This window comes from Felis catus, chromosome D1 (genome assembly GCF_018350175.1).
Source record: "Felis catus isolate Fca126 chromosome D1, F.catus_Fca126_mat1.0, whole genome shotgun sequence".
NCBI lineage: Eukaryota > Metazoa > Chordata > Mammalia > Carnivora > Felidae > Felis > Felis catus.
In genome coordinates this window covers 72,157,332-72,179,451 of record NC_058377.1, presented here as the reverse complement: position 1 = coordinate 72,179,451, position 22,120 = coordinate 72,157,332, and the positions used below count along the sequence as shown (strand labels likewise).

Below are 22,120 nucleotides of genomic sequence, written 5' to 3'. Positions count from 1 at the left end.
CTGCGGGAGATAGAGTCAAGAGAGGAAGAGGCTGGCTCTGCAGAGCGGGAGAAGGAACATACTCAGAGGCATTTGGAGGCCCCCACCTCTGCACTCGACACCTGCTGGGCTGTGTTTGGCTTCTATGTGAGAAGCCTGTTGCTGAGGGTAAATTCTTCCTGGTTGCCTGCGCTTACCTCCCAGCATGCTAATGAGCGTGGAGCCTCAGGAGATGCCAGAGCCTGTTACTCAGTGTTTGTTGAGTGGAGCAGGGCTAGGTGGAGGCGCTGCCAGTTAGAGGGAGGCACGGATTCCAGGGCCAGGTCTGGCACCTGGCTCTGTGAGACCAGCCACAGGCCTAGGGAAGGGGGAACTGGAGGCAGAACCAGAGCCAGGAGCTCCGTGTGAGAGGAAGGTGAACATACTGGGCTGGGGAGCGGGCAAGGCGGTGTTCTGAACCTGACTAGTCAGTTCACAGAATTCTTGGAAACACCCAGCAGAGTAGCTCATGTGGCAGGGTGGTAATGTGAAGTATTTACTTCTGCATTTTGACCCCGGGACCTTCCCTCTTCTGGGCTGCTAGACATGAAAGAATGCTTGCTGGGTAATTTTTTTCCCCCACCTGAGAAGAGATTAAAGCAAAGCAAAACAAAAACAAATTTCCTTGTGCTGGAAAAGGAAATGCTGGAGCATATGTTAGGGGAAAGTCTGGGTTGGGGAAACAAAGAGGGTTAAAAATGCAGGTGTCATAAAGAAAGAAGCTGGAAGTGATTCCGTTCTCGCATAACAGTCCTGGGCAGTGTGCAGGCAGTTCTGTTCCACAAGGACTCCCAGGGACCTGGGTGCCCTCCATCCTGTTGCTCCATCACCCACACCATAGTTACCTCACTGCACAGTCAGGTGTGGGCACAGGTACACCGTGTCCTGGCTTGTGGGAAAGGCAAGAGCACCCTGGGAGATTAGATTGTTCACAAAATTTCCCTTCTTTTTGATCTGCCTTCATGGGGGGCAGTAGACTTCCTCCCCCCAGTTCCAAGTTTAGGCCTTAAGAAGCTTCCTCAGTTTCTGTTTGATTTTTTGGGAGCCTGTGACCTCAGGCATGAGCAGAACCTACCCATGGTAGCTGTTGTCTCTGGAGCTTGTCCCCTGGTTGGGAACAGAGCAGCTGCTCTGAGCCTGTGAGCAAGAAGTAAATAATATGCATGTTTGTTTGCCTCTGAGTTTGTGGGTGGTTTTATAAAGTATTATTGCAGCAAAAGCAGACTAATGACAATGTATGTATTGAAGGCAGGTACTTTTCTTTTAAAGAAGCATCAGTGAAACTCAAAAAAATGAATTTTTCTCACATTCTGTTAATCATGTGACTACACTTAGCCTCAAGGGAGGCTGGAAGACAGTCTGCAGTTGATCAGTCCTGTTCCCAGTTTAAAAAGGATACACAGATGGCAATAAGCACATAAAAATATGCTCACTAACTTGTACCCCAGTGTTTATAGCAGCACTTTCAACAATAGCCAAATCATGGAAAGAGCCTAAAGGTCCATCAGCTGATGAATGGATAAAGAAGTTGTGGTTTATGTACACAATGGAATACTACGTGGCAATGAGAAAGAGTGAAATATGGCCTTTTGTAGCAACGTGGATGGAACTGGAGAGTGTGATGCTAAGTGAAATAAGCCATAGAGAGAAAGACAGATACCATATGGTTTCACTCTTATGTGGATCCTGAGAAACTTAACAGGAACCCATGGGGGAGGGGGAGGAAAAAAAAAAAAGTTAGGGAGGGAGGGAGCCAAACCATAAGAGACTTAAAAACTGAGAACAAACTGAGGGTTTATGGGGGATGGGAGGGAGGGGAGGGTGGGTGATGGGTTTTGAGGAGGGCACCTGTTGGGATGAGCACTGGGTGTTGTATGGAAACCAATTTGACAATAAATTTCACATTAAAAAATATATGCTCACTAATCAGTAGAGAAATGCAAATTAAAACCATAATGAGGTGCTACTAAACTCCCACTAGAACTGCTAAAATAAAAAGGACTTATCAGACTGTGTTGATGAGGAATTCTCACACACCACTTGTGGGATCGTAAAACATACAATCACTTCAGAAAATAGCTTGGCAGTTTATTAGATGGTTAAACATACATCTGCTGTATGATCCAAGTAATCCACTTCTGCATATTTACCCAAGAGAGTGTGTGTACTCAAAGACTGATAATGTGAATGTAGCAACCTTATTTGTAATATTTGTATTAGTTCCAGATGGAAACAGTTGAAGTGATCCATCAAGAAGTGAACAGATAAACAGACTGTGGTACATCCATGCAATGGAATGCTATTTACCAATAAAAAGTAATGAACCATTTGTACATGCAGCAACGTGGATGAATCTCAAAGCAGTTATACTGAGTGAAAGAAGTCAGACGAAAAAGTAAATACTTATGATTCCACTTACATAAATTTTTAGAAAACACAATCTAATCTGTAGTGACAGATCTTTCACTGCCTGGGGATGAGGAGGAGCAAGGAAGGGCCTACAAAAGGGCATAGAACATCTTTTGGAGTGATACACGATCACTGCCTTGACTGTGGTTATGGTTTCAGGCATGGGTATATACATGTGTCAAACTCATCAAATTGTGCACTTTAAATGTGTGCAGTTTGTTGTATGCCAAGAATCTCAAAGCTATAAAACAAAAATAAAAGCTCTTACTGTGGGAGGAAGAGAGGGTGGATTTTGGTGAACAACTGGCAGTGTCCCCCACAGAGGGGAGAGGGCATATGTAGATGCTGATGGGGGGGTCTCTGAAAAATGGCCTTGAGTCTTCCCTGGGGTTAACTCTGTCTGCCCTTTTGGACAGGTTTGGGGGTTGAGAAGGTCCTATGTCCATTCTGTAGTAGAGCCCTGGGGGTCTGGAACCTTATTGGAGTTCCCGGGGCCAGTGAGGGAAGAGTGGAAAAGATGTGGCCACAGAGGGGAGAGGGTGGTGGTCAGAGCCACACAGGGCTTGGACAGCTGCTCTCAGTCTTCCCCCCACCTCCGTGTGACCGGAAGGGCAGGAAGATTTTTATGAACCCTCAAAAGGGGGTCTTAGTTCAGACCCTCCAAGAAATAGATGTGAAGACAAGAGGTGGTAGTATACTATACTCTCAACCCTCACTTCCCTGGGCTCCAAGCTCATGACTTTTGGCTTTGGAGTTTCGTGTGGGTGCTCAGGGTGGAGGACCAAGGGGACAGGTGCTCAGGGTGGGGGACACCTCTTCCTCTACAGTGGACAGGGAAGTCTCACCTGTCCCAATTCTTTGCTTCTCCCAATGTGGGCAGGTCTCTCTGCCATATCCTTGACTCACTGGAGCCTGGTCCAGATCCTCAGAACTGTCTAACCAACCTACAGATTCCTAAGAAATACCAAATGGGTGTTGTTCCAGGCTACTACCTTTGGAGGTGTTTTGTCACACACAATAGCTAACAAATAACCGTGACCAAACCTCTGCCCCACGCCCCTGTCTCCATCACTCAGCTGTGAACACTCATTTCAGCCAATGCTGTCCCGTCTTGGCCCTTTCCTAGGTTCTGAGAACCTTTTGCACAGTAGAGGCCGGAGAGGACCTGGCCCCACATGCATCCCTCTCACTCCCTTCGGCGAAAGTGGGGGACCAGCTGGCTCAACACAAGCCACTGCAGAGAAAGCAAAGAGTCACAAAGAAGCAGGGAAGCAGCGAGGACGTGCATTCCACTCAGAGAAATGCACGACTTGATTACTACTCAACATTTGCGGTACCCAGATACTCTAATTAAGAGAAAAGGTCAATAGGTTAAATAAGTAACTTAATCAGAAAATTATGCAAAGTGCCACAAGTCAAACATATTACACAGTCCTTGAGATCGATACAGTATGCAAATCGATCGCCCTCGATCAGGGCAGTTCAGCAACTGGAAGGTGAAAGTCAGTGGAGGAGGCTCAGGAAACCCAGCCTGAGCCGGGGAGTGCGGGTACCTGGCACCCTGGCATGGGGGTGGGTGGTGCGCCCCATGAAGAAGTGTGACCAGTGAGAGAAGATCAGTCTATCATGTAGAATGGTGAAGGGAACAGGCATAGAGTGTGGGTTTGGAGGCCCACAGACCTGGGCTGGAGCCCCAGCTGAGCTGGGTGGCCTTGGACAAGCCCCTTAGCCCCCTGAGGTTCACACTAATACTGACCTCTCAAGTGTTAGGAAGGATAGGTTATCAGCTCTGATGACCCTTGTGTGTGTATGAGTAAGAGAGAGCGAGGGAGAGAGAGTGTGTGTTAGGGCTTTGTGGTCATGTGTCCAGTGGGATTTCCTTCTTGTCTGCCACCTGCCTTCCTGTTGCCACAGCCCTGCAGCCAGGACTAGCAAAAGGCCTTTAAATCCATTTAGGACAGTGGTTCTCAACTGGGGGTGATAGGTGGCATGTCTGGCTACGTTTTTGGTTGTTATAATGGGTGGGGGTGGGGTTGTGCTACTGACATCTAGTGGGTGGAAGCCAAGGATGTTTCCTAAACATTTTCGAATGCACAGGACAGCCCCTGATAACAGAATTTTCCAGCCCCAAGTGTGGGTAGTGCTGAGGTTGAAACCCTGGTTTAGGAGGTTTGGATAGCTCATGAGAGAAATCACAGGATGGCTGAATCAGCCAGGGCACCCTTTGGGGTGATCAGAGAACCTACTGATGTAGCCTGTCAGGGTCTGGGAACCTCTGAGGGACCCCGACTGGTCCTGGCTCCCCAGGAGCCCCTGCCCTAGGCCCATGAGAGGAAAAACAGACTCAAAGAGGACAGATTTGCTCGGAGCAGCCCTGCCAGCCCTGCTGCAGAGGGGCCGGCCACTAGGCAGCCCTTCCAGGCCTGGGCTGGCCCTGTGGGAAGAGGCCCCTGTGGTGAGGCTGCCCTGGTCTGGCATTCCCTTGCAGCCTGAAGGAATGTTGTAGAAATGGACCCTTATTTGGGCTTGTTTTTAATCCCCCAGGAGCTTTGGAGCTGCCTGGCTTTTCCCAGGCTTTCCTGCTGCTCAAGGGGGGGGGGGGGGGAAGTAGGACCTTAGGGACCATCCCAGGCCTGGTGTGGTGAGAAGGGCACCCATCCCCCACCTGGGGTACAGAGCCAGAGGCCCAGAGCATTCCTGTTGCTTTGCAGGAGGCCTGTAATGCTGCTGGGGTCTCTGGGAAAAGAAGGGAGTGGATGTTTGTCTCTGGAGCCTCCTTGTGGCACCTAGGCCCCCTGAGGGGTACTCTCCTTGAGGGTGGCTGAGTTGGGTCCCAGCTGGGTCCTTGAGGGGACAGGAGCTGGAGGAGGTCAGGAAAAAAGAGCAGAAAGGGTATTGCTGGGTGGTGAGGCATCTTCGCTTTACCCCCTTCCTCTTCTGACGGCCAGGGCCTCAGGCTGCACTTCCCTTCCCCGGTTCTTGACTCACAGGCAGTTAGAGATGCCACAGAGTCCTCTCCAGTGGTATGGTTACAGCTGGGGAAATTAAGGCCCACAAATGGTGAGGATCTTGCCTGAGGCCATAGAGTGGGGTCAGTGGCAGGGCCAATAATGGTGCCTAGACCTCCCTACTTTGGTCCAGTACTAGAGTGTGACAATCTCACAGCTGCCTCTGCTCATCCTTCTCATGAAAAGCAGCCTTCCAGAAGGGACTTGGTGTTAATAGCACTGTAACAAATTATTCCACAAACTTAGCGGCTTAAAACAATGAACACTTCTTATCATGCAGTTCCTGTGGGTCAGGAAACCAGGCAGGCAGAGTTTAGCTGGGTCCTTATAGGGATCAAGGACTCTCACAAGGATGCTATTGGCATGCCAGCTGGGGTTGCCATCATTTCAAGGCCAGGTGGGGGTGGGGGGTTGAAGATTTCTTCCAACCTCACTCACGTGGTTGCTGACAGACCTTAGGTTCCCACTGGTTGTTGGCCAGAGACATCCTTGCCAGGAAGGGCTCTTGGCACAGGAAAGCTCACAATATGGTACCTCAGACACAGGGTGGAGAGAGAGTAAGTGAGAGAGGATGAGCAAGGCAAAAGTAGGACCTTTGGAAACTTTATTAATTAATTACTTAATTTGTTCCATATGCCATACTTTGATCCCCATGACTTATTTTATAACATTGTACCTCTTAATCCCCTTCACGTGTTTGTCTATCTCCTCATCCTCCTTCTCCCCTCTGGCAACCACCAGTTCTCTGTATTTATGAGTCTGTTTCCGTTTATTGTTATTGTTGTTTGTTTTGTTTGTTCATTTGTTTTGGTTTTTAGATTCCACATATAAGTGAAATCATGTGCTATTTGTCTTTTTCTATATGGCATATTTCACTTAGCATAATGCCTTCTAGGTTCATCCATGTTGTCATGAATGGTAAGATTTCATTCCTTTTTGTGGCTGAGTAATATTCTATTATATGTGTATTTATATATACATACATACCTATATATATATATACATGTGTATACATATGTATATGTATACATATGAATATACCACATCTTCTTTATCCATTCATCTTTCAGTGAACACTTAGGTTGCTTCTGTATGTTGAGTATTGTAAATAATACTGTAATAAATAGAGGGGCACATATATCTTTTTGAGTTAGTGTTTTTGTTTCTTCCTGGTAAATACTCAGAAGTAGAATTACTGGGTCACATGGTATTTCTATTTTTCATTTTTTGAGGAACAGCCATACTGTTTTCCATAGTTGCTTAGAATCTCCTTTTTTATAACTTAACTTGGAGTGACATCTCATCGCTTTTGCCATATTCTATTTGTTGGAAGTAAGTCATGAGGTCCAACCTACATTGTAAGGGGGGGTTTACACAAGGGCATGATACCAGGAGGCAGGGAACACTGGAAGCCATTTGAGAGTCTGCCTCCCTCGTGGTGGGGAGAGAGCCCACTGGCTTGATGGGGGCTGTTGGCTTCTTCCCTAGTTAAATTGTTCATTTACTTTAAAACTCCTCGGTGAAATCCCAATAAATATGATGATTTAGGTGGAGCGGGAGCTGGGTTGGGATCCTCTTCTCTTCTCCATGCCCCCAACTCCAGGTCCAGAGCCTCAGCTGAGATGAAGTCCAAGTTTCTTTCCAGTTGTACCACCTAGATTTTAAACTCATCAAATAAATGCCAAAGAATTTGGATATGGGTCAGAAATGTCAGGTCCCTAGTCTTAGTTCACCAATGTTCTTACCTGTGAAAGGAGGAGCCAGCATGGGGGATTTCTGGTGAAACATTCTTTTTATGTTGAAACTTCCTTTCACTCTGGGGACAGAAATTCCCGCATTCCTGCCTTCTCTTACCCTTCCTGGAATGCCACACTAGGAAGATGCCTGTGTATCAGAGAGGGATTGTTGCATTGCTAGATGAGTCTAGAGGGAGGGAGGGGGGGCGCGGCAGGGTGGAGAAGGTGCTGGAAGCTGGGCCTGGATCTCTAAAAATATGGCACCCACCCGGGCAACTGCCTGAACCTAGCAATGGTGCCTGGGGTCCCTGGAGGTCAGGGAGGGGCCCAGGCAAAGAAAAGTGGGAAGCTGCATGCAGAAGGCCGGCTTTCAGCCCTCCCAGGAGACCCTCAAGAGGTCAGGGATTGTCCAAAATGGCTTCCTTCCCCAGGAGCCACATCCCAGATTTGCTTCTCTGTCTCAGCCTGGCTTCCTCCATCATTGCCCAGTCTTGGCATTTCCTGCCTCATCTCCTTTCCCACACCTTGTGCTCAGCCCTCCCTCAGCTCCATGGCTCCCACCCCAGCCCAGGGGCCAGAGCCAGTGCATCCTCTGTGGAGGATGGTGGCGTCCCAGGGAGCATGTGTGCCTGGGCTCCCACCTCCAGGCTGGAAGCTGCTGCTTGCTGGCCTGGGGGCAGGGAGGAGGCGGTGAAGGCCGCTGCCAGCGTCTCAAATTCATTTCTAATTCACTTTCCTTCTGAAGTGGTTTTGAGGAAGCGCAATATCTGAAAAGGCAGCTAATGTAGGCCCTGTAAATAGTGCATTCGAGGGCTGTAATGGAGGGAGAGAGAGAGAGCAAAGATGGATTAAGTGCCCACCTTGGGCTTGGGAAAAAAAAATCTTTTGATCTCGCAGCACTGCACAATGCCCTATTACCTTGTTGGCTTGCATCAGGCAGAGAGAGGATGTTTCTTATTGTGATTGCTGCAAATTGGCACCTGTTTCCCGGAGAGTAGCTTTCTCCTGAATTAAGTAGAGCACCGGGCTCCATCCCAGGTGATAAGGACCTCCTATTAGTGGATAATGTCAGCTGAGCCACCTCCGGTCGGCCTCGCCTGCCTTGGGGAACCCTGGCTTGCCACACTCTCTGGGTGCTGCCTCACAGGCCAGGGGCAGCTGGGAGCCCTTCCCTGCAGGGGCCTCATCTTTTCTACCCCAGCCATGTGTCGTTCATTGCTCCTACCAGATCTTTCTGACGGCTATAGTGGGCCACAGAGCCGCTTGGAAGGCACAGTGCTGACCTTTGAATTCATCGTCTTTCCCCAAACTTGACCTTCCTAGATTCTCCCTTATATTTAATTAATGAATTCATTCAACACATATTTACTGAGCAACTACTATGTTCCAGGCATTCTGATGGGTGCTGGGGACACAACAGTGAAAGAGACAGCCCTGCCCTCACAAGGCCTGCACAGTAAGGTAAGAATCTTTGTGATTACATGGGACTCATCCATATAATCCACAATAGTCTCCCTCTTTTAAGATTAGCTGACTAGTAACCTTAATTCCATCTGCAACCTTATGTCTCCTTTGCCATATAACCTAACAAATTCACAGGTACAGGGATGAGATGTGGACATATTGGGGGTGGGGGTTGTTACTTTGTCTATCCTACCTTTGAACTGGTCTCCCAGCCTTTACTCTTATCCCCCGTAATCCAGATTCCAAAGAATAGGCAACAGGATCTTTTATTTTTTGTTAAAAAATTTTTTTATTTGAGTATAGTTGACACACATTGTTACATTAGTTTCAGGTGTACAAAGTAGTGGCTAAAATCTCTCTCTGTTATGCTGTCTATGCTCACCACAAGTGTAGCTACCATCTGTCACCATATACAGGGCTATTTCAGTATCGACCATATTTCCTATGCTGTGCCTTTTATCCCCACGACGTATCCATTCCAAAACTGGAAGCCTATACCCCCCACTCCCCTTCACACACTTGTCCATCCTCCCCAACTTCCCTCCCTTTAGCAGCCATCAGTTTGTTATCTGTATTTGAAGGCCTGATTCTGCTTTTTGTTTGTGTGTTTAATAATTTCCTTTGTCTTTTTAGATTCCCCATATGAGTAAAATGATATGGTATTTGTCTTTCTCAGTCCAGCTTACTTCACTTAGTGTAGTACCCTCTAGGTTCATCCATGTGGTTGCAAATGGCAAGATCGCATCTTTTCTAGCGGCTGTGTAATATTCCATTGTGTGTGTGTGAGTGTGTGTGTACATACGCCCCACATCCTCTTTGTCCATTCATCTATTGATGGACCCTTGGGTTGTTTCCATATCTTGGCTATTGTAAAAAAGGCTGCATTAAAGGAGACAAGCATATACATTGGGGATAGTCTCTTTAGTAAGTGGTGCTTGCAATACTGGACAGCTACATAAACAAAATGAAACTGGTCTACTTTCTAACACCATATACAAAAATAAACTCAAAATGGGTAAAAGGCCTAAATATGAGACCTCAAACCATAAAAATCCTAGAAGAGAGCATAAGCGATAATTTCTTTGACACTGGCCAAAGCAGAAAGGCAACCTCTGAATGGGAGAAAACATTTGCAAATGATATATATGATAAGGAGTTCATATTCAAACTATAAAGAACTTATAAAAGTCAACACCAAAAAAATATCTGATTAATAAATAGAGGACCCCAATAGACATTATTCCAAAGAGGACAGATAGCCAACAGACACATGAAAAGATGCTCAACATCACTCATCATCAGGGAAATAAATGCAAATCAAACCATGATGAGATATCACCTCACACCTGTCAGAAGGGCTAAAATAAACAAGGTAAGAAATAACAAGTGTTGGCAAGAATGTGCAGAGGGATCTTTTAAAAACACAAGTCAGGTAATATCATCCTTCTGCCTAAAACCCTCCTGCTATGCTTAGAACAAGATCAGAAGTCATCACCTCCACCTGCAGGGCCTTGCAGGCCCAGTCCTCTGCCCCTTCCAGCCCCTCACTTGCCTCACTTCCCCTTGCTCACACGGGCTCCCTGGGCCTGAGCTCCTGGGGATGACTTGGTACTGGGTTCTTTCCTCTGACACCTTCTCTGTCTCTCGTGTTTTAAGTCTCAGCTTAAATGTTTTGAGAGAGGGCTCCCTTTACCTGTGGCTGAAGTGCACCCCTTATTGGTTCATGCAGCCCCCGTTACAACCCTGTTCATGGTCCGTAATTATTTCGTGTTGGTCTGTGAAAGCCCTGATGGCAGGAGCCGGACCTCCCTGTGCTCTGCTGTGCTCTGCTGTGCTCTGGTCAGCCTCCTGGCCCTGGGCTTGGCACGCAGTAGGACCCCAGTGAATATTTATTTTTGGGTGAATGATGACATTCACCATATATTACTGAGTGAAAAAAAGATCATGCTGCCAAAGAATATATGTAGCCCTTAATTAAGAAAAAAAAGTCCTATACATGTGAATAACCAGGTATGTTTGTGCCACTAGAAAAATTCAGGAAGAATCAAGTTTATTGCAGGGATGACCTCTAGGAAGGGAAATAGATGGGGATATACAAGAATGTGACTTCCCCTTTTTACTTCATACACTTATATTTAAAACAATTTTTTTTTGTTATAAGCATCTATAACCTTTTTTTAAAGGAAAAAACTTAAAAGTAAACAAAAAGTTTTTCTAATTGAATATGATCAAATGCCAGAGAAACGGGGCAAAAAATATATTTTTAAAAACTTATGTCTCCTAAATGCCTCCCAGAGGTGTCCTTCTGTTCATCAGCATTGCTCCCACCCCTACTGCCATTAATGGTGACTAACCTTGGCCTTGACCTGCCCTGGCTCCAAGAGGTCCTTGAGGGATGGTGAGGGATGGGTCTCCAGTCAGATCTGAGCATTCCCCCCTCCTTCCTATATCACAGCCCTGGTGTTTCCCCACCTGCAAAACAGAGACTGAGACTCTGGACCCAGTGGGATATATATATGTGTGTGTGTGTGTGTGTGTGTGTGTGTGTGTGTGTGTGTGTGTGTGTGTGTCTTTCTGTCTGTCTGTCTGTCTGTGTGTCTCTAAGGGGTTGTGGCTCAGTTGTGCTGCCAGAGTCTGGCCCGACTTTCCAGCACTATTCCTCATATCCTTCTCACACCCCACATATAGGAACCCACAGCCAGGGCCCTATGCCATTTTGCCTTTCTACGCTTTTTTACCCACTGTGCTTTCCATTGGGAAGGCTTTTTGTATTTACCTGGTGGACATCTGTGCATCCTTTACTACCTAGATCCTCTGTGGAAGTTTCCACAGTGCTTCCTGACTCTAACCCCTCCCCCAGCAGAGCTAGCCTCTCCCTCCCTGGGAAGCTCCTAGAGAGATAGGAGAAATGGTTCAGGGAAAAGCCTCTGCCTCCACACTGTCCACTCCCTGCTTCTAAATCCCAGCTCCAGTACCTACTAGCTGTGACTTTAGACAAGCGACTTAAATTCTCTGAGCCTCAGTGTCTTCATTTTCGACATGAGTGATGACACACATAAGGTGGTGGTGCCTTTAAATGGGGTCACCTATCCGAAGCTCTCCTTTCAGAGCCCAGTACCTGCAAGGACTCAGCAAACAGTAGTCCCAAGGAGCATGTGGCACAATTAATGTGTCAGGACATGCAGTAGGATGTCTTGGAGGGCCAGGGAAGCTTTACAGAGGAAGCAGTGTCTGAGCTGAGTTCTAAAGGACAAGGAGATGGCTCCAGTTGGTGGGTGGTACCGTGAGCGTCAGCCACACACAATGGGAGTCCAGAAAAGTGGAGTCATGGAGGAGAGAACGTGCCCAGTGGCCCAGAGGACGAGAGCCCCCAGGCATCAGGCCAGTTCCCTGCTGGAGGGATGTGGGGACTCGAGCCTTTGTGCTGCTTCGGTCCAAGCTGTTTGGGGTTTGGCGTGAACACACAATAGTGCCTGAAGAGGTGGCTGCAATTTTCCCCTTGAGCTCTCAGATGTCTTGAAATTGGTCTGAATAATTTTTTCCCCTCAAATTGTTCAAAATGTTCTGTTTCTGGCCCGAGCGCTTGGGTTTCCTGTTGCCTCATGGAAAGGGCCCTGGGGCAAATTTGGAGGTCTCGGGGAAACTCAGTGAGTCAGGGCACCCTCATCCACATGCCCTGCTTCTCTGCCGAGCCAGCACCCCAGGGGCTGGAGGGGCCGGTGGCTGGTGGGTGCTAGTAGGCTGAGCTCCGAGGCCCCACACTCAGGCTGCGGCCAGCGCCTGTGGGCAGGCTGGGCTGCAGGCCAGCGAGGGCCAGCAGGAGCTGCTGGGAGCCTGGCCAGCTGAAGCCTGATACCTGGCTCCTGGCTCCATGGGTAGCTGCCCAAGAGGGTGGGACAGAGGCGTGGGCCTTCTCGGGCGGCCAGCCTGGGGGCGGCTCTGCGGCTCTGTTTGTCTTGGCGCCAGCAAAGCAAGAGCGAGGAGGTGCCGATAGCATCGCGGGGTCCAGCCCGTCTCCAGGGAGATAGTACTTGTGCTTCCCCAGCATGGGCGGGCATGCACACACACACCATTCACCCATCAGCCCCCTTCTCAAGCTGGCCTTAAGACAGGCTCCCACGCAGACATTCCAGTGAAGGAGAAGGTGTTAAGGGAAGGGGTGTGTGCGAGGAGTAGGTGTCCAGGCCAGGGGAGTCTCTTGGACTGTGACATCTGGGGTGGGCGGCAGAGATGTGGGTGCTGGCAGGCAAGAAGCTTTGGGAGGGTGGGAATGCTCTGATTATAGAAAAGTCCTTTCACACTCCCAGCCGGCGTGTACCTCCCAGTGCTCTATGGCCTGGATTCAGAACTCTTTTCTCAACTGCCCCGTGATGGCCAGGCCGCTGGCTTGCACTTCACAGCTCTGGGCGGCATTCACCCTGCTCTGTGGAATCATGTCCCCGGGAGTAAAGGCGCTGTTTTCATAGAACGGACTATAAACGTGCCCCCCTGGGCTGTGCAGCAAGGTGGCACGGAGACCCCCTCGGACTTAAAGGCTGCTGTGGGGAAGGGGACGCTAGCTTTCCCTGGGCTTCAGAACTTCGGGCTTCTCTACCATCCTGCAGATGAAATTCAGGAAGTCAAGAATTTTATTATTAAAAAAAAATTTTTTTTTCAACGTTTATTTATTTTTGGGACAGAGAGAGACAGAGCATGAACGGGGGAGGGGCAGAGAGAGAGGGAGACACAGAATCGGAAACAGGCTCCAGGCTCCGAGCCATCAGCCCAGAGCCTGACGCGGGGCTCGAACTCACGGACCGCGAGATCGTGACCTGGCTGAAGTCGGACGCTTAACCGACTGCGCCACCCAGGCGCCCCAAGAATTTTATTATTTATTGTGTAAGAGAAAGGGCTGGGGAGAGGGGTCTTGCCCATTGATGCTGATAACCAATGGACACTACTCAGTTCTCCACAGGGCGACGTGTCCATGGTGGTTTGTTCCTTCCCGAGAACCTCCTGTCTTCCTGTCCCTCCTCAAACCAAACACACACAGGCCTCTGATTCAAGCCTGGCTTCTGCCTTACAAATACAGAAAACAGCTCTGGGTAATTTGGTTAAAATGGCAATTTATTAAAGGGTGTTGGGAACTTGGAGACTCTCTGGAAGGGCCAGGGCTCCTGGCCTAGAGGCCTCCCAGCCAGAAACAACACCAAAGTCACTTTGTAGAACTGATGGGTCTGGGGAGAGCTCTGTGGCCGTCACTGCAGGGTGCTGACACTGTAGTGGGCACTATGTCACTGCCAGCACTTGGTACTGGACGCCTCGGAACATTAGTCCTAGTTCTTGTAGAACCTGGTGCCGTAGCTGCTACACCCTCGCTGGAATGGACTCCAGGATGCATCTGCTTTGTTACATCATTTCCTTTCCATTCCAGGTTTGATGTGGGTGAGTTGGGTCACCAGAGTGAGGTCATGGGCTTGAGCTTTGGCTGCAAGGAGGCTGGGAAGGCGGGGGTCTGGCTTCCGTACAAAGAGGTGGTCTCTGCCTCCAACCAGACTTGGAGAGGGGGTTTCCCCCAAAACAGAAGGCGGTGGCCGGGGAGGGGGTTGCTGTTCAAAGGTGACAAATGAGCACCTCTGCGGTGTGCAGAGCCCATCTCGAAAGAGAAGCACAGAGGTCTTTTTCTTTCTTTTCTTTTCCTTTTTCTCTCCTAAGGACAGTGACAGTAAGCCTGGAATGCACAGATGCCTCAGCTTCCTCTCATCTCCACACAGCTTTTCTGCCCAAAGACCTGCAGTCAGGTGTCCTTACCTCCTTTACCCTGGAAGTCACATCTGTCCTAGGGGAAGAGGTTCCCCAACCTTCCCCACTCTGGTCCTGTTTCCTTTCCTTTCCCTTTTTCTTTCCTTTTCCCTCCCCTCCCCTCCCCTCCCCTCCCCTCCCCTCCCCTCCCCTCCCCTCCCCTCCCTTCCCCTCCCCCTTCCCCTTCCCCTTCCCCTTCCCCTTCCCCTTCCCCTTCCCCTTCCCCTTCCCCTCCCTTCCCCTTCCCCTTCCCCTCCTCCTCCTCCTCCTCCTCCTCCTCCTCCTCCTCCTCCTCCTTCTCCTTCTCCTTCTCCTTCTCCTTCTCCTTCTCCTTCTCCTTCTCCTTCTTCTCCTTTTAACATTTGTGAATTTTGGCACCTTCCAGCTTTGAGCTCATGGAAGGAAGGCTTTCCTCTGCTCCATCCTGCAGCTCAGGGGTGGCCTTGGGATCTATCTAGTGAGCAGAGGAGGAGGGTGCCCTCAGAGTCTGCTGAACCACAGTTGGCTCCCTCCTGGTTGACACTGACAATACCTGGCCCAGGTGAACATTCATCTTTCCTGAAGATAACATGGTCTGGTGCCAAGTGGGGGATGGCTGTTAGCCCTCTTAGCTTGACTTTGACCCTGCCGCCACCCCCCCCCCCGCCCATGCAGTCCCCCAGGGTAGACCCTTCCTTTCACTGGCTCACATAAGGATAGTCGGTGCTATGGCTGGGAATGAGTCACCCTGTGTTGGGGGATATGGCCTCGGGGCACATCAGGTGTGGAATTGAACACCCACCCTATCCCCCAATGCCCACTGCTGTGGTCTTCCCCTCAGTTTATGCCACTGTTCCACCACACGAAGGGCTTTTGTTTTTTAAACGACCTTTGATTTATTTTTAATTTCAGATTAGAAATGTCCATGTTGTTCTGTATTGTAAAAGTAATGCATATCCTATAGAAATGCAAGCAATATGTAAATACATAAATTAGGAGGTGAAGAGTCGTCTTATACGAAACCCCGCTTAGATAACCATCACTGAAAGTTTTTTTTAAGCCTACAAATAAAACTGTTCTCATATGTAGATCTAAGGATGAAATGAATATGTACATGGAAAGATATTCCAACATAGCGTGGATTTGAAAAGGCAGTTTGTGTTAGTGTCTGACGGTGGGGGAGATGGGAAGAGCTGTCTAAAAGAGCGACCACCCCTAGGATGGAGCTCCCTACAGTGGAGCTGTGTCAGCCAAGGCTCACCAACCAGGCACCCATCTGGAAGCTGACCCAAGTGGCAGTTCTTGTCGTTTTAGCACAATTGTTCCTGGAGTCCAGTAGTTGGCAGGGCCAGGGAGGGCCAGCCATGGTCACCCCTATGGAAGGAAGTGAAGAGAGCAGTGGGCACACAGGCTCTGAGGGGCCTGGCCCTGGGTCCCCTGGTGCACCTGCTCCCCTGACCAGACCAACCTGAGGGAGGAGCTGCTCCTCCTTGGGGATCCTGAGATGATGGCAGGACCTATTGGCCTCCCAGAGCTGTGGTCCTCTGAGGCATTTACAGTTTCAAAGGCCAACCTGAGGAGTTTCAGCGTCCTGGGATAGACAGAGGTGGGGGGTCAGCAACTGCTTACCATTAGTGCCTCGCTGGCTTCCTCACCAGAAGACACTGAATGGATATCCGCCAAATGAATGAATGAATGAATGAATGAATGAGTCATGACATGTTACCTTGTTCCTTCAATCTTCATTGGCTCTAGCTATATTTCAGAGTCTCAGAGAGCCTCCCCACCCTGTCCCCTTCAGGAGTGGACTTGCTCCTAGGAAATCAGAGTCCTAAGCTCATGGAACTCTGGCTTTCTGAGGGGGGTAGCCCCTTGAGGTCACCTGTCCTCTCTCCTTCTGTGCAGACCTCTGACCTGTGATTGTAGCCCTGTGAGCAGGGACTGTTCCAGACCCAGCTTCCCACAAGGGACAAGGCAACCTGCCCTGTAGAGTGACCCTGCTCTTCATAGAGGTGTGTGAACAGGCCATTGACCTAGAGGTTGCAGGGCCCACTCTGCTCTGGCTGGGACCCCACTCCTCATAGTTCAGGGGTATGGTGTGCTCAGGGAAGCGGGGGATCTCTCACAGTTTTGGGGTCTGAGGTTCATTTCCAAAGTTTCCCATGTGCTGTGGGAGGGTCTGCCGGGCCCCTGCCTTCACCCCGAGTCCTCATTCCCTGGTCTTGCTCAATAGGCCTCCCTCCCCTCCTCTACTTCCTCCCCTCCCATCTGTCTCCCCTCCCCACAGTTCCCAGAAGTAGGACCCAGGCCACCAGCTGCAGCCTGTCCAGGTTCCCTATCGGATTATGAAGCTTAACATTTTTGTGAAGGAAGAAGAAAGCTTTCCCTCTGGGAAGCGATAAGAACATTCCATCCTCCTCTGGCTCCAGGGAGCCTGGGAAACAATCACCAAAGGGAGAGAGACTCCCCAGGGACAGGCTCCCTGGACACAAGGCTGGGCTGCCTTCTGCCTGCTCCCCCTTGTTTTCTTCTCCTTCTCCCTCCCTTCTACTAGGTCTGGTCTTGCCTGTGGTCAGCCAGGGAGACCCTAGGGCAGTGAGCCTGGGGAGTAGGGCAGGACTCAGGCCCCAGGGACCAGGGCCCCTCTATGTGGTTGGCTTCTTCCCAGCCTGGGGCTGCCACTGAAAACCTTGGGAACCAGCTCTCTTGAGGGAAGGTTGTACAATTCCGAGAGGTAGGCAGCTTCCACCAAGAGGAGTACCAGAAGAGATGGTCATGGTGGGAGTTAGTAATGTGGGGTGGGCCCCACCCCTGGTGATGACCTAGAGACCCTGATGTCTGAGGTAGGAAGCTGAGCTAATCACCTAATGGGCACTGAGCCTGAGAGAGGCTCCTCCAGTTGACACTGTGGCAAGAGCATTGCCCAACCAATGCTCTGCCTTTCCTCCCCTTTTCTCTCTTTCAATGACAACATTCCCTAAAGCCTCCCTGGTGCCTGGTGCTGAGAGAAAGAAAAGGCTAGGCTGTGCCTCCTCTAATTCCTTGACCAAGAAGGACTCTGCCTCAGGGCCTTTGCACTTCTCTTCCCTCTGCTTCTCTTCTTTCAGAAGCCATACCCCTACACTTACTTCAGATCTTTTCTTAGCCTTACCCTCTCAGTGAGGTCTCCCTTGCCTCCTGATCTAAAATGGCAACCCGTCCTTACCCACAATAATTCCCACCCCCCATCTCTCAGCTTTTATTGCTGACTAATATATATTTTACTTACGGACCACACTCCTTGTCAGTCTCTTCCCACTACAATGTAAGTTCCCTGAGGGCAGGAATTGCCTCCCTTGCTTCAGTGATTAGAAGGCTGCCTAGAAGGGCAGGCTATGTGGCTGGAGGACCTGGCAGAAACCAAGTGACACACCCTGTGCCAAACGTAGGGGAAGGGGTGAGGTGGAGGGTGAGTTTTGAAGGAATTTAATGAAGAACCTGTGTATCAACTGTATGCACGGTTAAGGAAACCCAACAAGGGTGTGAAGCACCCCAGGGCTAGTGACAGAGGGCTGCTCACTTGCCCCAGGTAGGAGAAAGCAGATTGCTTTGGTCTGTTCTTGCCCTTTGGTCTCATGAAGCCAAAGGACAAGGGCACCTGGATAATGCGGTCCATGGAAGTCAGGCCCCTGGGACCTGGAGTTGGGTAAATAAAGCCTAGATTTGCAGGACCACTTGAGAAGTTTCACACACAATAAATCTGTCGGATAAATGAATGAATTCCCTTATAAAACTCACGTATCAGTGGAGAAGACACACACATTCTTTCATTCATTTCCTTCATTCATGTATTCATTCATTCATTTAAGGCATAGCTGCTGAGCACTAGGTAGGCATTAGCACCCATCAGAGACCAGGGTGGAGACATTCCTAGCCCTCCCTGAACCCACTGGGAGCAACTTGCTGGAAAAATGGACACTGAGGGCAGGTTTCAGGACCTGGACAGGCTGCTGCCTCACACACCTGACTCACCTGCTGGCAGCATGCTGTGGGTGTGGCCATAGAGCACCAGCTGGGTGGGGTGCGCCCAACCGATGCAGGACAGAGCAGAGGAGAAAGCTTTGGTTCTTTGGGGGACCTGTTAAGTCAGGCCAGAGCACATGGAGCCACTGGGTGTGGGGAGACATCATTTGTCATTTGTTTTTCTAAACCCTGAGGATTTGAAGCTTGGTGAGGAGGAAGTCACAGAGAAGGGCAGCCTATGGGCACTTTTACCCCCTAATCACTCACACTGGGGAGCACTCACTGTTCCAGGGCTGTAGCACTTGTCCTCACTTAATCTGTGTGACAGCCCTATGAAGTGGCATTACAATGCCCATCTGACTGTTGAGGGAACTGAAGCACAGAGAGGTTAAGTAACTTGCTCAAAGTTCCACAGCTACTAAGTGGTGGAGTTGGCATTTGAACCTTGGCAATTTGTGTCCAGAGCCTATGCTACCATCCCTTATGCAGAGACCTTTGATGGAAGGTCCATAATGGGGGAGTGTGGCAGTCCTCTAAAGATCTGGGGAGATTCTTGTTGCCCAGCTGGGGAAGGGACCCTCTGCGGGAAAGGTCTTAGAGGGAGGGGACTTGGTCAGAGACGAGTGTGGACTTCTGGCCTGATGAGTCAGAGCTGAGTGGGAGCCCCAGGCTCTAGAAGCTTGCCCTGACCTTCAGCCTCACCACCACCATCTCTCTTATACTTGTCCTGTGGCAGCTCCCCACTGGCTACCCAGCCTCCTGTCCCACCATTGCCCCATTCATTCTCCATGTCATATGTCTCCAGAACTCAAACATTGTCATGTTGACTCCAGGATAAAAAGTCCAACCTTCTCCCCTTGGCCTAGAGTGCCTTGCACGATCTTCCCCGTCCACCCCACTGGCCTTGTTTCTGGTCATCTTTCCCTTGACCTTTCCACTCCAGCCCACTGGCCTTCTTGCTGGTTGTAGAGCATACACTGTCACCTCATTCCACCTGCTGTGTCCTGTGCAGGGCCTTAGTCCTTCCTGTCCAGACGTCTTTCCTTGAGGCCTTTCCTGGCCACACCACCTGAATGGGTGTCCCCCTCTCCATACTCAGCCCCTTGCCATCCCCTTACTTAGGGGGTTATTTACTTACTTTCTCACCTTTATCACTATGTGAAATTATCTTTTTAAATTTTATGTGTTTACTATCTGTCTTCCTCCACTAGAATATAAACTTCATGAAGGGGGAAATTGTGTTTTGATTAATGTTGCATCCTCAGTGCCTAGAGCAGTGACATACAGTATCTGCTAAATACATAACTCTTGAATGAGCACTTGCTCTGCCATTTCTTATCACTGGGCCTTTGAACATGCTGATCCTTCTGCCACCTTCTTCACTCAGCTGAATCCACTAACCCTTTAGTTCTGAGCTCAAAGGCCACGCCTTCACAGAGCCTTCTCCCTTGCCTACACTAGCCCATGTCCCCCCTTACCCCCTGTATATCTGCCCTCCCAGAGGACTGCACTTCCATTGTTGTGTATCACTCCTGGTCAATTTCTATGTCTCCACCAAAAAGTAAACTGTGAGGGCAGGGACTGGCTGTTTTGTTTACTCCTGTGTCCCTGGTGCTTAGTACAAAGCCTGATACTCAGTAGGTACTCCAAGACTATGTGTTGAATCATTGAAGGGAAAGGGGGGGCCCTCAGGTGGCCATCAGAGTGAGGGCACAGGTAATTCTCATCTGTTTGTCCCTTGACAGGTCTGAAAAACTCTGCCAGGTATTTTCACATATATGATCTCAGTATTTCTAATACACTCATGAGGTAGACATTGTGATCTTTCTTTACAAAGAAACAGAGGCTTAGAGAGATTAAGGAACCTTCACAAGATTATATACTCAAGAACAGCAGAACTGGGACTCAAACCCACACCTCCTGACTTGAGTCTTTTTGCTGGTATCCCTTGCAGAGGGTAGATCCCAGGTGAGGTGGGAGACAGCCCTACCCCTGCCCCAGGTTCTGTGCTTACCTCACAGCCTGCATTAGTTATCTACTGCTGTGTAACAAAACCTGGCTTGGAACAACAGTATTAATTATCTCACTGTTTCTGTAAGTCTGGAATCTGGGTGCAGCTTCAGGGTGTTTCACAGGCATAGTCAAGGTGCGGGCTGGGGCTGCAGTCATCCGAAGGCTCAAATGGGGAAGGGTCCACTCCAAGCTCCCGTGGCCGTTGGCAGGATGCAGTTCCTTGCTGGCTGCTGGCCAGAAGATGTCCCCATTTCTTTGCCACAGGGGTCTCTTCCTCAAAGCGGGCAAGCTGAGAGGGTCAGAGGCAGCCAGAGGGATGGAAGTCACAGTCTGTATCACTTCATCATGGAAGTGACATCCCATCACAATTTGCTGTATTTTATCATGAGGAGCATATATCCAGGTCCCCGCACACCCAGGGGAGGGGGCCACTGGGAATCATGCCAGAAGCTGCCACTGCACAGCCCTGTTCCCTTTGGCAGCTCTCAGCTCATGAATACTTGTGTGGCAGCTGACCTTGTCCTGTTCACAAATATCCATGGGGATGCTGCCTGCATTCATTCACTTATGGACTCATCTATTTGAGAGACATTTACTCTGTACCTACTGTGAGCTAAATCTTTTTTTCTTTTTAAAAAATTATTTATTTTAATTATTTTCAGCTAATCATGTATTTACTTAATTTATTTATTATTGGAACATAATTAACATACCGTGTTATATTAGCTTAAAGTGTACAACATAATGATTCAACAATTCCACGCACTACTCGGTGCTCACACCATGAGTGTAGTCACCATCTGTCACCATACGTTAAAATCTTACTGACTATATTCCCTATGCTATACTTTTCATGTCCATGAAATACTTATTTTGTAACTGGTGGTTTGTACCTCTTAATCCCCTTTATCTATTTCACCCGTCACCCCATTTCCCCTCTGGCAACCACCAGTTTTTTCTCTTCTTTAAGAGTCTGTTGGTTTTGTTTTTGTTCTCTTTTTTTTCCTGTTTATTCATTTTTGTTTCTTAGTTCCATATATGAATGAAATCATATGGTATTTGCCTTTCTGTCTGACTTATTTCACGTAGCATTCACCCTTTAGGTCCATGCAGCTTGTTATGAATGCCCAGATCTCATTCCTTTTTATGGCTGAGTAATATTTCATTGTATATATACACCACGCCTTCTTTACCCATTTATCTACTGAGGGACACTTTGGTCGCTTCTGTGTGTTTTGTAAAGAATGCTTCAGTAAACACAGGGATGCATATATCTTTTCAAATCAGTACTTTTGTTTTCTTTGGGTAAATACCTAGTAGTTGAATTACTGGATTGTACAGTAATTCTATTTTAATTTTTTGAGGAATCTTTATGCTGTTTTCTACAGTGGCTTCACCAATTTGCATTCCCGCCAATAGTGAACTGGGTGCTAAATCTTGATTACTGGAGTCACCAAACTGAATAAGGCTCATTTCCTGCCTTGAAAGAGACAGGTTTGTAAAGAAATCAATGAGATTTGCATGTTCACGTAGACTTTGGAAAATACTAGTGCGAATGCTCATTTAGCACTGTGTACCAGGCATCAGTCCAGGTGCTTTCAATGTATTATCTCTTTTGCCCCTCACAGCAGCCTGTAAGGTAGGTACTGTTACAATCACTCCATTTTATAGAAGAAGAAACTGAGGCACAGAAAGGTTAGCTCTTTGCTC

At 48.9% G+C, this 22,120-nt stretch overlaps 1 long non-coding RNA gene across 5 annotated transcripts in view; it reads left to right on the top strand.

The window, feature by feature from the left end:
* The window catches only part of LOC111556630, a 259,841-nt gene that overhangs the window by 6,053 nt on the left and 231,668 nt on the right, over positions 1-22,120 (top strand). For all 5 annotated transcript variants that reach the window (XR_006586419.1, XR_006586420.1, XR_006586417.1 and 2 more), the window contains exon 2: positions 8,562-8,632. This is a non-coding gene — a long non-coding RNA (uncharacterized LOC111556630). The remainder of the gene's footprint in view (positions 1-8,561; positions 8,633-22,120) is intronic.